The 12406-nt window shown below is 41.0% G+C and overlaps 1 pseudogene; it reads right to left on the bottom strand.

Annotated features, from left to right (window-relative positions):
- Positions 1-281: 281 nt before the first annotated feature.
- On the bottom strand, positions 282-1724 carry LOC102860005 (annotated as a pseudogene).
- Between the last annotated feature and the right edge of the window lie 10682 nt (positions 1725-12406).

The raw sequence follows: 12406 nt of genomic DNA, 5'->3' as shown, positions 1-12406 counted from the left end.
AAAAGAAACTATCACACCATCATGCCTTCTCATGGTTGTCCATAAAGAATCTGGCTCATTTCTATTTATTTTTTACTGAATGAATTAAAACATAAAAATCACTGAGATTTTTCCTTGTTAAAAGGGAAACACATAGCAGTATTCAGTATAAGCCTTGCACTTATAAAAATATGTTTCTGGGGAATAATTTTCTTGATAAAAATACTTGCTACCTTTAAAAGCTCAGGTATTAAGGCTCCAGGCCTGATCTTGTGTTTCCACAATCTCTAAGGAGAAGTAACTCAGCCAAAAACCAGGATGCTCCTTGAGGGCTTGTGTCGGATAAAGAAAAGGAATGGATGGTTGGCACTGAAAGTTCCTCTGGCATTAGCATGCAGAAGGTTGCTATAGCTCCTGTGTCGGCTGCAGCCTCTGTACCCTCCTCATTCACTTCTACAAAAGCTTTATGAATAATTTTTGATAAAATAATATCTCTGTTTCTGATCAGCCTTACTACTATTATTAAAGATATCCTACACACCCAGGTGGGCCAGGTGAGAATTGAGGTTGTAGTTCTGTTAAAGATTAAACCTAGGCAAGTTGAGGTTGACATCAATGACCTCCAGATTCTCAGGTTTGATCCACTCATTCAATTTTTCCAAAGTCAACTGTCCTCAATCTTTTACAGACCTCTGGATTTATCTTCAATTTCATCTGGCAGCAGGATGACCATACTGAGGTTATCGCCTCGGTAGGGCAGTTCTAATACACGGCACTTCAGTTCCTGGATATAGCAAGATGGAAATTTATTTTTCTTTTATTTCTTTTTTTTAAATTTTATTTTCTGTATGTGTACCAGCAGAAGTAGCATCCACTTCTGTAATAGTTTATCTCCGGAAACGCTATGAACCTGGAGAGAGGATGAAAGTCACACAAGTGTTGAGGACTTTCCTTCATAGGGTCGCTCTGAGTTGCCTACAACTCGACAGCACTTAACAACAACAACCACCATAAAATCAGATCTGACTGGTACAGGAGGAGGTTGCCCCTCCTTCTCCAGCAGAGCATCTGGTGGATTAGAACCACGTACCTCTGGGATTGCAGTGCAGCTTCTTGCCACTAGGCCACCAGAGCACCCTGAAATTTCTTTTTCTGATACATCATTTTCACCATTTTTGTGTCTTTCCTTTTCAGCCTGAATGGGGCCTCAGGTGTGGCCTCTTTCTGAAATTTTACCTCCCAGTTCCCCTTGAAACAGATGGCATTCACTAGAACAAGCTTAGTCATACTATTAATCACACCTGAAACAGTTCTGGAATTTCCCCTTCTATCTGGTCTTTAACCCACTGGTTTATCTCCTTCCTTGCCTCCTCAGAGGCATGCTGGAAATCAACATTGGCCAAGTTAGCCCCGTAGTTTTTCTGAGTTGATGCTAAGAAATCAGGGAGGAGGCGATATGTCTTCTCTCCATATAACCTGTTATCAAGTTTCAGGATGTAGGAGGCATCACGTTTGCTGATGTCAGCATGCAGGTGCTGAAATTTTGAATGAACCTCATCAACCATATAAAAATTAAATGCCTTAGACAACTGCGTTGCGTTGCTATCCTTGGCTCCGGCAAGGACCATGGCCAGCCCACAGGAGATGCTGAAGGAAGAAAAGATATTTTCCGTGGGATTCTCCTTACTCAGATCACTGAATAGGTCCAGTGAGAACTGGGTAATGGCAGTAGTCAGATGCTCCATGGTGATTGGTGGTAGCAGGGCACTGCCATGTGGAGGAACTGCCAAAACTTTGTTTTCCAGATATTGAGACGCAATCCATACTGAAGGCTGCATTTCTTGATCTTCTGCCACAAGTGCTTCAAATCCTCCTCAGTTTCTGCAAACAAGGCTGTGTTATCTGCATAATGCAGGTTATTGATGAGTCTCCCTCCAATCCTGATGCCACACTCCTCCACACAGAGTTCAGGTTGGTGTTGTTGCTGTTATGTACTGTCAAGTCCCTTGTGACTCATATCGACCCTATGTACAAACAGCACTGAACTCTGCTCTATCCTGTGCCAATCTTACTGTCTCTGAAACACCTATCCCCATTACCCCAGTCACTAAATCAATCCATCTTAATCAGGGTCTTCCTCTCTTGTGCTGTCCCTCCAGCCTCCCAAAAATGACGTCCCTCTCCAAGGGCTGGTCCTGCCTTGCAGCATGCTCAAAGTATATCAGATGGAGTTTCAGTATCCTGTTTGTTCTCTTAGCAGTCCATGATATATTCAATACTCTTCTCCAGCACCACAGCTCAAAGACATCAATGCTCCTTCTATCATCCCTAGTCACTGTCCAGCTTTCTGATGCATAGCAAGTAATTGCAAAGACCACATCATGAATCAGGTGCACCTTAGTCTCCAGACTGACATCGTTGCTCTTCAGTACTTTGGAGAGGTCTCTGACAGCAGACTCTCCCAATGCAATTCGTCTTTTAATTTCCTGGCTGCTAGTGCCAAGAGTGTTGATTGTAGAGCCAAGAAAACTGAAGCTGTTAACAATCTCAATCAATTTATCATCTATCAGGATGCTGCCGATCAACCCAGTGGTGAGAATCTTTGTCTTCTTGATGTTGAGTTTCAATCCATATTGAAGGCTGCAGTCATTGACCCTCTACAGCAAGCGTGTCAGGTCCTCCTCAGTTTCAGCAAGTAGGGTTGTATCAATCTGCATAACACAGATTGTTAATGAGTCTACCTCTAATCCTGATGCCACATTTCTCCTCATACAGCCCCACCTCCCAGATGATCTGTTCTGCATATAGATTGAAAAGGTATGGATATAGGACCCATCACTGGTGTACATCCTTCTCAATGCGAACCATACAGTGTTTCCTTGCTCTGTTCTGACTGCCTTCTGGTCCAAGTATAGGTATCACATAAGCACAATTAAGCATTCTGTGATTCCCGTTCTTCTCAGAGCTAGCCACAGTTTTTTGTGATCCACACAGTCAAATGCCTTTGCATAAAGTTCAGGTTAGGTTTCAAAAATTAAGTCATTAAGTGAAGATTGATATTATGTGAAAATGGAGTATAACTACATCATTAAATTACCTAGCTACTGGCATTGAGTCAATATTGACTTATAATGACCCTATAACAGAGTAGAACTGCCACATATATTTTCCAAGGATGTAAATACTTATGGGAGCAGACAGCCTCCTTTATCTCCCACAGAGCAGCTGGTGGATACAAACCACTGGCAATACCTAACCCACTGCACTACCAGACCTCCTTTACATAATTTCCTGTCAAACCACTGAGAATCATGGCCCACCCATGTTGACACATAACCTTAACCATCACAGCCAACATTATTCTTCTCTTACAACCTCAGCATTCATTACTATCAGATGTAGCTCATTCATGTGGAAAATAGTAGTTTTGACTTCTTCTGTAAATGCAAAATATTGAATATGAGGTTAGTAGATATAACTAGTAAAATCACATTTGAGTAGACAGTGCTGAGACCAAGACATGTCCCAGGAGATGTGCTGTAAGTATACCCTAATATTTGTTTTTCCATTGCTTTGACATTTTATCTGATGAAGTCTCTTATCTTTTGTCTCCTAAATCCAGGATCGTGGGGCTGTACGAGGGGGAATATGGCATCAGGATTGGTGGAAGAGTCATCAACAGTCTGCGTTACGCATATGATACAACCCTGCTTGCTGAAACTGAGGAGGACCTGAAGCACTTGCTGCAGAAGGTCAAGGACTGCAGCCTTCAATATGGATTGAAGTACAACATCAAGAAAACAAAGATTCTCACCACTGGGCCAACTGACAGCATCATTATGGAGGGTGAAGAGATTGAGATTGCTAACAGTTTTAGTTTGCTTGGTTCCACAATCAACAGTCTTGGTACCAGCAGCCAGGAAATCAAGAGATAAATTGCATTGGGTAAGTCAGCTGTCAGGGACCTCTCCAGAGTACTTAAGAGTAATGAAATTAAAAAAAAAAAAAGCGCAACGACACCAGGCTGGAGACTAAGATGCCCCTGATCTGGGTCATAATCTTCACAATTGTGTGCTGTGCATCAGAGAGCTGGACAGTGACTACGAAAGACAGAAAGAGAATTGATGCCTTTGAGCTGTGGTGCTAGAGAAGAGTGTTGAATATACATACCATGGACTGCTAGGAGAACAAACAGGTTTGTCCTGGAGAGGATGAAATTGGGCTGCTCCTTGGAGGCAAGGATTCTGAAGCTTTGTCTTGACATACTTTGGGCATGTTGCAAGGAGGGACCAGTCCTTGGAGAGGGACATCATGTTTGGGAGGGTGAAGGGACAGCGCAAGAGAGGAAGACCTTTGAGGAGATGGATCGATTCAGTGACTGGGGTAATGGGAGTAGGTGTGTCAGAGACAATAAGGTTGGCACAGGATAGAGCAGGGTTTAGGGCTCTTGTACATAGGGTCGCTATGAGTCACAAGTTACTCAATGGCACATAACAACAACAACAACAAATATAACTGACCAATACATGTTTCCATGCATGTTCTTTGCAATTACTTGCCATGCATCAGAGAGCTGAACAACGACTAAGGATGACAGAAGAATTGATGCTTTTCAGTAGTAGTTCTAGAGAAAAGTATTGAGCATACCATGGATTGCCAAAAGAACAAACAGGTCTGTCTTGGAAAGGGTGAAACAAAGTACTTCCTTGGAGGCAAAGATTTTGAAGCTCCATCTCACATATTTTGGGCACATGGAACCAGTCTTTGGAGGCCATCATGCTTGCAAGGGTGGAAGGACAGTACAGGAGAGGAAGATCCTGCATGAATTGGATTGACACAGTAACTGGAGTAATGGGAGCAGGTATGTTAGGGTCCATGAGATTGGCTCAGAGTAGAGCAGGGTTCAGAGCTGTTGTACATAGGACTGCTATGAATCACAGGCAACTCGATGGCACATATCAGCAACAGGTCTCCAGCACTTTTCAAAAGTTCACTATATGCCACTTTGCTTTCATAAGAGACCTATATTATTAACTTTTCCCTGCTGCTTTTGTTATGTGTACCGTCGAGTCAGAACCGAACTTTTCCCTAGTCAAAAGAAATCTGAAGGGGCTCTCTGATTTGACAAAAAACGGAAAAAAGTTAACTAATATCAGCATTTGTTTTGCAGAGAGTTATTAAAGAGGCAGTTGAGCCAAGCTCCTTCCTCAATAATGATACTCACCATCTCAGCATTAAACAGCCATAGCTTTGAACTGTGTTGGTGAATTCTATATATTAGTTTTACTCTAGGACACTCTGGTGGCCTAGTGGCAAGAAGCTGCGCTGCAATCCCGAAAGCACACCAGTGCGACAAGGATGGACAATCTCCTCCTGTGTGCGACTGCCTGCCTCTGAAAACCTGCTGAGGGTCTGCTATGAGTCAGTCCCAACACAACAATAACAGTGTTACTTTAGGTAACATATATTATTTGGTAGAGGTTTTTTAAAAAAAATCTTGGAATATTCTTATAAAGTAATATTAGTTGTTTCTTTGTTTTACACCAATTCGGCTTATAAAACATTTCGTAAAAATGCTCTTTTTCAGTCAGGAAGTAAGGGAACCTTTACATGGTAAAGAGTGCCCTCTAGTGGAAGCAACTTCATCAACACGTGGTAAAAAGTGACTAATATTTCATAGAGGTCTTTTAAAACATAATTTTTCAAGTATGTAGAAGAATTTATCCATTTATTTTACTGTCAAACCTATTTTATATCTGATGGTCATAAATATATTTCCTTTAAATTCGAACGGCATATGTACTTACTTCCAAGGTATTTTAAATCTGATAGACAATGTAAATCATGAATATGAACAATGAACGTAATGCAATGACTGTGACTGTGAATGGATGGATGAATGAATGACTGTGTATCAAATAAGAAGAATAAAATATGACTTACTGTGCAAAGGAAGAGATTTTAGGTTGAGTAAATCCAGGATGATATCTTAGAGACCGTGGTTCTTGAGCTGAGCTTTAAAAGACAACCAGCATTTTTAATAAGACAGAGAAGAGTTCAGGTAAAGATCTTACTGTAGGGAAGGACACATCATGTGGGAACCCAAGCAGGTCAGTGGGACCCTATCAAGGTAACAATTTGAGTGACTCTACACATTATATTCATCTTTTGATTTCCCGACTGCTGGTGTTGAGAGTACTGATTATGGAATCAAGCTGAAGTTGTTAACAATCTCAATCTATTCTCCATCTATCATAGTGCTGCCGATAGGCCCAGTATACACACACACACACACACGTATGTACATATATACATGTGTGTATATACATATGTACATACATATACATATATGATGTAGTTATATGCTGTCACGTCGCTACCGACTCATAGCTAACTCTTCAGCAGGCTCTCTGTAAATTGTATGGGAATTTATTGCTAATCTTTCCTCATGGAACAGTTGGTGAATTGGCACTGTGTGCCTCTGGATGGCAACACATTTCTTTACCATTATAAGTTTAAAGACTAGCTTAGGGGAATTTAATGCTAAACAAGACAAAAGAATTTCTAATAAGAGGGCAACAAAGAATAAAAGAATCATCAGGTTGGGGTCGATATGTAATAATGGATAAAGGTCATAATCCCCACTGTTGGCTAAGATGACCAAAAATGATGACAACTGAAAATCCCATAACCTAAATGGAAGAATACAACATGACTTCTAAGGTGATCTACTCAGGAAATAAACTAATAAGCAAATGCAAATCTTGATCTGATAAGGCTTCAATTTTTTTCTGGCCTATTTTTATTTTGAATGTTGAGTGTTACTTATATTGATTTTATTATACCATTCATAGTTCTTTATGCTTCAGAAATTCTATTTCAAAACCTCTAGTTTCAAAAGTAACATCTTCAACATTCTTTTAATTATTTTTTCTTTTTTTTTCTTGTTGTGTACCATCAAATCAGATCTGAGTGGCACAGGAGGAGATTGCCCCTCCTTCTCCAGTGGAGAATCTGGTGGATTCAAACCACGCACCTTAAGGATTGTAGCACAGCTTCTTGCCACTAAGCCTCCAGAGCTCCCTCCAAATGTAACATCTTCAAAGTGAAGTTTCAAGTGAAATGGACCAACTTTTGCAAAATAAAGATAACCTAGTAGTTCCAGAAAGAAAGACAAGATGTTAACTGAAAAATACAAACTGCAGTCCTTGACCTTCTGAAGCAAACGCTTCATTCAGGTCCTCCTCAGATTTGTCAAGCATAGCAGAACCAAAAAAATATGGTTCCAGGATCAGCAACAACATCAGCATCATCTGAAAACTTAGTTGGAAATGCAAACTCTTGAGACAGACACCAAATCTACTGAATCAGGAATTCTAGGGGTGAGGACCAGACTGACTCCAGAACTACAGAATCAGAAATTGTAGGGATTCTAGAAAATTCTATGTGATTCTAACACATGCACAAGTTTCAGAACCACGACTTTAAAGTTGGGAGCTCTGGTAGTCTAGTGGGTAAGGAGTTGGTTGCACTGCCAACCAAAAGGAAAGTGGTTCAAATCCACCAGCAACTCCATAGGAGAAAGATGGACAATCTCTTTCCATGAAATTTACAGCTTCTAAAAACTTACCAGTGGGTCAGCTATGAGATGGTCTTAATTCAACAGCAATGAGAATTGAAACTGTAAAATACATAGTGAAAACATCATTTTCCAAAGTTACTTAAGGGAGCTCTGGTCGCATAGTCCATAGATAGCTGCACTGCCAACCCAAAGATGGCACTTCTCTGGTGGATTAAATCCATCTTGGGAAAAAGATGGCCAATCTCCTCTCATGCAATTGGTAACTTCCAAAATCTGCTGAAGGGTCCACTGTGAGTCAGTCCTGACTTGATTGTAATGAATGAATGTGAGTGAAAGTTATTTAAATTAGCTATCCCCCTCCATTATATTATGGCTGTTATTAATTTGTAATACAATTAGGCTCATTTGTTTGTTCATATTCCATTCTAGGTCCCCTTAATCAACGGGTGGGGGTTGTGTATGTGTGTGTGATGGTTGTTTTTGTGTACCATCAAGTCAGAACTGATCTCCAGCAGGTTTTTAGAGGCAGTTAATGGCATGGGATGAGATTGCCCATCTTTCTCCTGCAGAGCAGATGGTGCCCTCAAACCACATGCCTTTGGGACTACAGCACAGCATTCTTGCCACTAGGCCACCAGAGCTCCCTATATTTTACTATTAGAACCATACATCAAAGAATGTATTTTATCATTTCTCCTTCCCTTCTACCACATTTCTACCCTTCATTTACTACCTCTTCCCATCCATCCTCTGTAAATTACTAATATCATTAATTTTTTAAAAACCCAGAGAACACTAGTTTCCTATTTTTGCTGTAACTACAAACTTAGTGGCTTAAACTATATCATCTTACAGTTCAGAGGATTACAATAGGTTTTACTGGACTGAAATCAAGTTCTCAACAGGGCTACATTCCTTCTGGAATCTCTAGGAGAGAATCTATTCCCTTGACTTTGCCAACTTCTAAGGAGCTATCTACATTATTTGTTGTTATTGTTTTATTAATATTATTTTTACTGGCAAGAAAACAAACAGATTCATCCTAGAGAGGGTTAAACCAGGCTACTCCTTGGAGGCAAGGATTCTGGGGCTTCGTCTGACATAATTTGGACATGTTGTAAGGAGAGACAGGTCCTTGGAGAGGGACATCATGCTTGGTAGGGTAGAGGGACAGCGCAGGAGGGGAAGACCCTCTATGAGGTGGATTGATTCAGTGACTGGGGTAATCGGGATGGGTGTGCCAGAGGCAATGCGATTGGCACAGGATAGAGCAGGGTTTAGGGCTGTTGTATATAGGGTCGCTATGAGTCGCAAACGACCCGATGGCACATAACAACACAACAACAACAATTATTTATTCATTAATGCACACTTTCCTCCTGCCCCCTACCCTTTTACCATATCTTCTCTCTAGCCTCTCTCTCTTAGAAGGCATCTTGTAATTATATTGGGCACGCCCGCATAATCATATCTGCCATCTCTCCTTTGCCCTTTGCCATATAAGTTAACATACTGACAGTTTCTGGGGATTGGGCCATTTTTAATGTAAATATGATGTCACTTCCCTTCTTAAAATAGTTCCGTGACTACCTTCTAAGAATGACTCCAACCTTCAACAGTTAGCGTCCCTTGCCTCCTTCCATTCCTTGACCGTCTCAGACCTTTTCTGGCTTCTAGGCCTTTGCTCTTAAAATTCTGTCTGAAATATTCTTTCTCATCTCAAGCCTGGCTTTTTTTGTGGTTGGCTCATTCTCATTCGTCTAGTCTCATCCCAAATGTCCACTCTTCACCAAAGCTATCTTGATTACCCAATATGTAATGACCTGCCTTAATTCTCTCTCTACTCTATTTTCTTTATCATTTATCACATTCAACAGTTATCTTTATATGGGTCAATTTATTTACTTGCTGACCATTTTTCCTACTAGAGTGTCATCTCCCTAAGGGTAGAAATTGTGTATCTCCTGCTATATCCTTATTACATCACATGGCACAGGTTGTTGCTGATTGCCTTCAAGTCGAGCATGACTTATAGCAACCCTATGAACAAAAGGCCTGAAGCCCCTCTATAACTACTGACATTTATCAAAGTTCATAGAGTTTCCGGAGGCATGTTGTTTAGGAAGTGGATGCCACTCCTCCTTCCTGCTGGCACACAGTAGACACAAAATTAGTACAGACTAGATAAATAAATGTTGTTTTTGTGTGTGTGAGAAGGTAGGGTAAGGGTGTTTCTGGTCTACACAGACTGAACCAAATCACCTCAAATTACTGTAGGTACTGTTGATGAAAGAGAGGAAGACCATCAACAAGATGCATTAATACACTGATTGCAACAATGAGCACAAACAAGGCAAAGATCGTGACAACGGTACAAGATAGGGCAAGATTCCAATTTGTTGTTGATGGGATCTCTATGAGTTGTAGTCAGCTAAATAACATCTAACAACAATACAGCAGATGCAGTTTCCCAGGACATTCTTTCAAGAGGCATTTACTGGCTAGCTAATAGACAGTCATTTAATCCTCACAACAATCTTATGATGGAGCTACCATTACTGCCATCCCAATTTTATAGATGAGAGAACTGAGAAGGAAAAGAAAACTCCTACAGCCAAGAATACATGGCTAGTTAAGCTAGACCTTACTCTAAGCTCAGGGGATATATGGAGGTGAGCAATATAAAAAGCAGTACAAGTAAAGGTGATGGTTTGGTCTATGCCAACAACTCAAACAAAGAGCTCGTTGTCATAGAGTCAGAAGTGATTCATAGCTGACCCTCCAGCAAATTTTCAGACTGTAAATCACACAGGAAGAGACAGCTCATATTTTCCCCTGAGGATCTATATCAAGGATTATGCTTTTGCTTTCTCAAGTGAAAACAGCTTATTTTTAAAGAGAGCCAGGTAAATGGATTATCTATCTATGTATTATGATGCTGTCTAATAGCCCAGTGGTTAGCATTTTTTGTTTTCTTGATGTTGAGATGCAATCCATACTGAAGGCTGCAGTCCTTGATCTTCTGCAGCAGGTGCTTCATGTTCTCCTCAGTTTTAGAGAGCAAGGTAGTATCATCTGCATAACACAGGTTGTGGATGAATGTTCCTCCAACCCTAATGCCATATACTTCTTCATAAATTCCATCACATGCTGAAGATTATTGAAAAACAACTAGAACAGTACATAAACAGAGAATGGCTAGAAATATAAGCTTGGTTTTGAAGAGGCTAAAGGATATACTAGGGTTTGCAAATTCAAGCTGAAGCTAAGGAAAATTAAACCAAATCCGAGGCAAACAAAATATGACTTTGAGTCTATCCCACCTGAATTTCAGAACCATCTCAGGAACAGGTTTGAGGCTTTGAACACTAATGAGCGAAGGCCAGATGAGTTGTGGGAGGATATCAAGGGTATCATCCAGGAAGAGTGCAAACGGTCATTGCAAAGACAGAAGAGGAAGAAAAGACCAAAATGGATGTCAGAAGAGACTCTGAAAATTGCACTGGAGCGCAGAGAAGCCAAAGCACAGGGAAGAATTCAAGATACTAAAGAGTTGAATAGAAGATTTCAAAAGGCAGCACGGGATGACAAAGCAAAATATTACAATGAAATGTGCAAGGAGTTGGAGTCGGAAAATCAAAAGGGCCGAACTCGCTCAGCATATCTTAAGCTCAAGGAACTGAAGACCAAATTCAAACCTCGAGTTGCTATAATCAAGGATGCTTTCGGCAGAACGTTAAATGATCCCGGAAGTATTAAAAGACGATGGAAGGAATATACTGAGTCACTGTATTGAAAAGAATTGGAAGACACAGAAGAATTTCATGAAACAACATATGAGCAAGAGCCTATGGTGATGAAAGAAGAAGTTCAGGCTGCTTTGAAGGACATGGCAAAAAATAAGGCTCCAGGAATAGATGGTATACCAATTGACATATTTCAGTTAACAGATACTGCCCTGGACGTGCTCACCAAGTTGTGCCAAGAAATCTGGAGAACGACCACTTGGCCAACTGACTGGAAGAGATCGATATTTGTTCCTATCCCAAAGAAAGGCGACCCAACCGAATGTGGAAACTACAGAACAATCTCACTAATTTCACATGCAAGCAAGATTTTACTGAAGATTATCCAAAAACGACTGGAACAGCACATCAACAGAGAACTACCAGAAGTCCAGGCTGGTTTCAGAAGGGGTCGTGGTACTAGAGATATTGTAGCTGATGTTAGATGGATCTTGGCTGAAAGCAGGGAATACCAGAGGAATGTCTATCTGTGTTTCATTGACTATGCAAAGGCATTTGACTGTGTAGATCATAACAAACTGTGGCTGACTCTGAGAAGAATGGGAATCCCAGAACACTTGATCGTTCTAATGCGAAACTTATACTTGGACCAGGAGGCAGTCGTCAGAACAGAGCAAGGGAACACTGCATGGTTCAAAATTGGGAAGGGCGTACGCCAGGGATGCATCCTATCTCCATACCTTTTCAACCTATATGCAGAACAGATTATCCGGGAGGCTGGGCTCTATGAGGAGAAATGTGGGGTCAAGATTGGTGGACAATTTATCAACAATCTGCGTTATGCGGATGACACAACCCTGCTTGCTGAAACTGAGGAGGACCTGAAGCGCCTGCTGCAGAGTGTCAAGGACTGCAGCCTACACTATGGATTGAGGCTCAATGTCAAGAAGACAAAGATTCTCACCACTGGACCAATTGGCAGCATCAGGATGGATGGTGAAGAGATTGAGACTGTACACAGCTTTAGTTTGCTTGGCTCCATAGTCAACAGTCTTGGCACCAGCAGCCAGGAAATTAAAAGGTGCATTGCCATGGGGAA

Source organism: Elephantulus edwardii, unplaced genomic scaffold, assembly GCF_000299155.1.
Source record: "Elephantulus edwardii isolate Elephantulus edwardi_28Jun2011 unplaced genomic scaffold, EleEdw1.0 scaffold00131, whole genome shotgun sequence".
Taxonomy (NCBI): Eukaryota; Metazoa; Chordata; class Mammalia; order Macroscelidea; family Macroscelididae; genus Elephantulus; species Elephantulus edwardii.
This window is presented reverse-complemented; position numbering and strand designations above follow the sequence as displayed.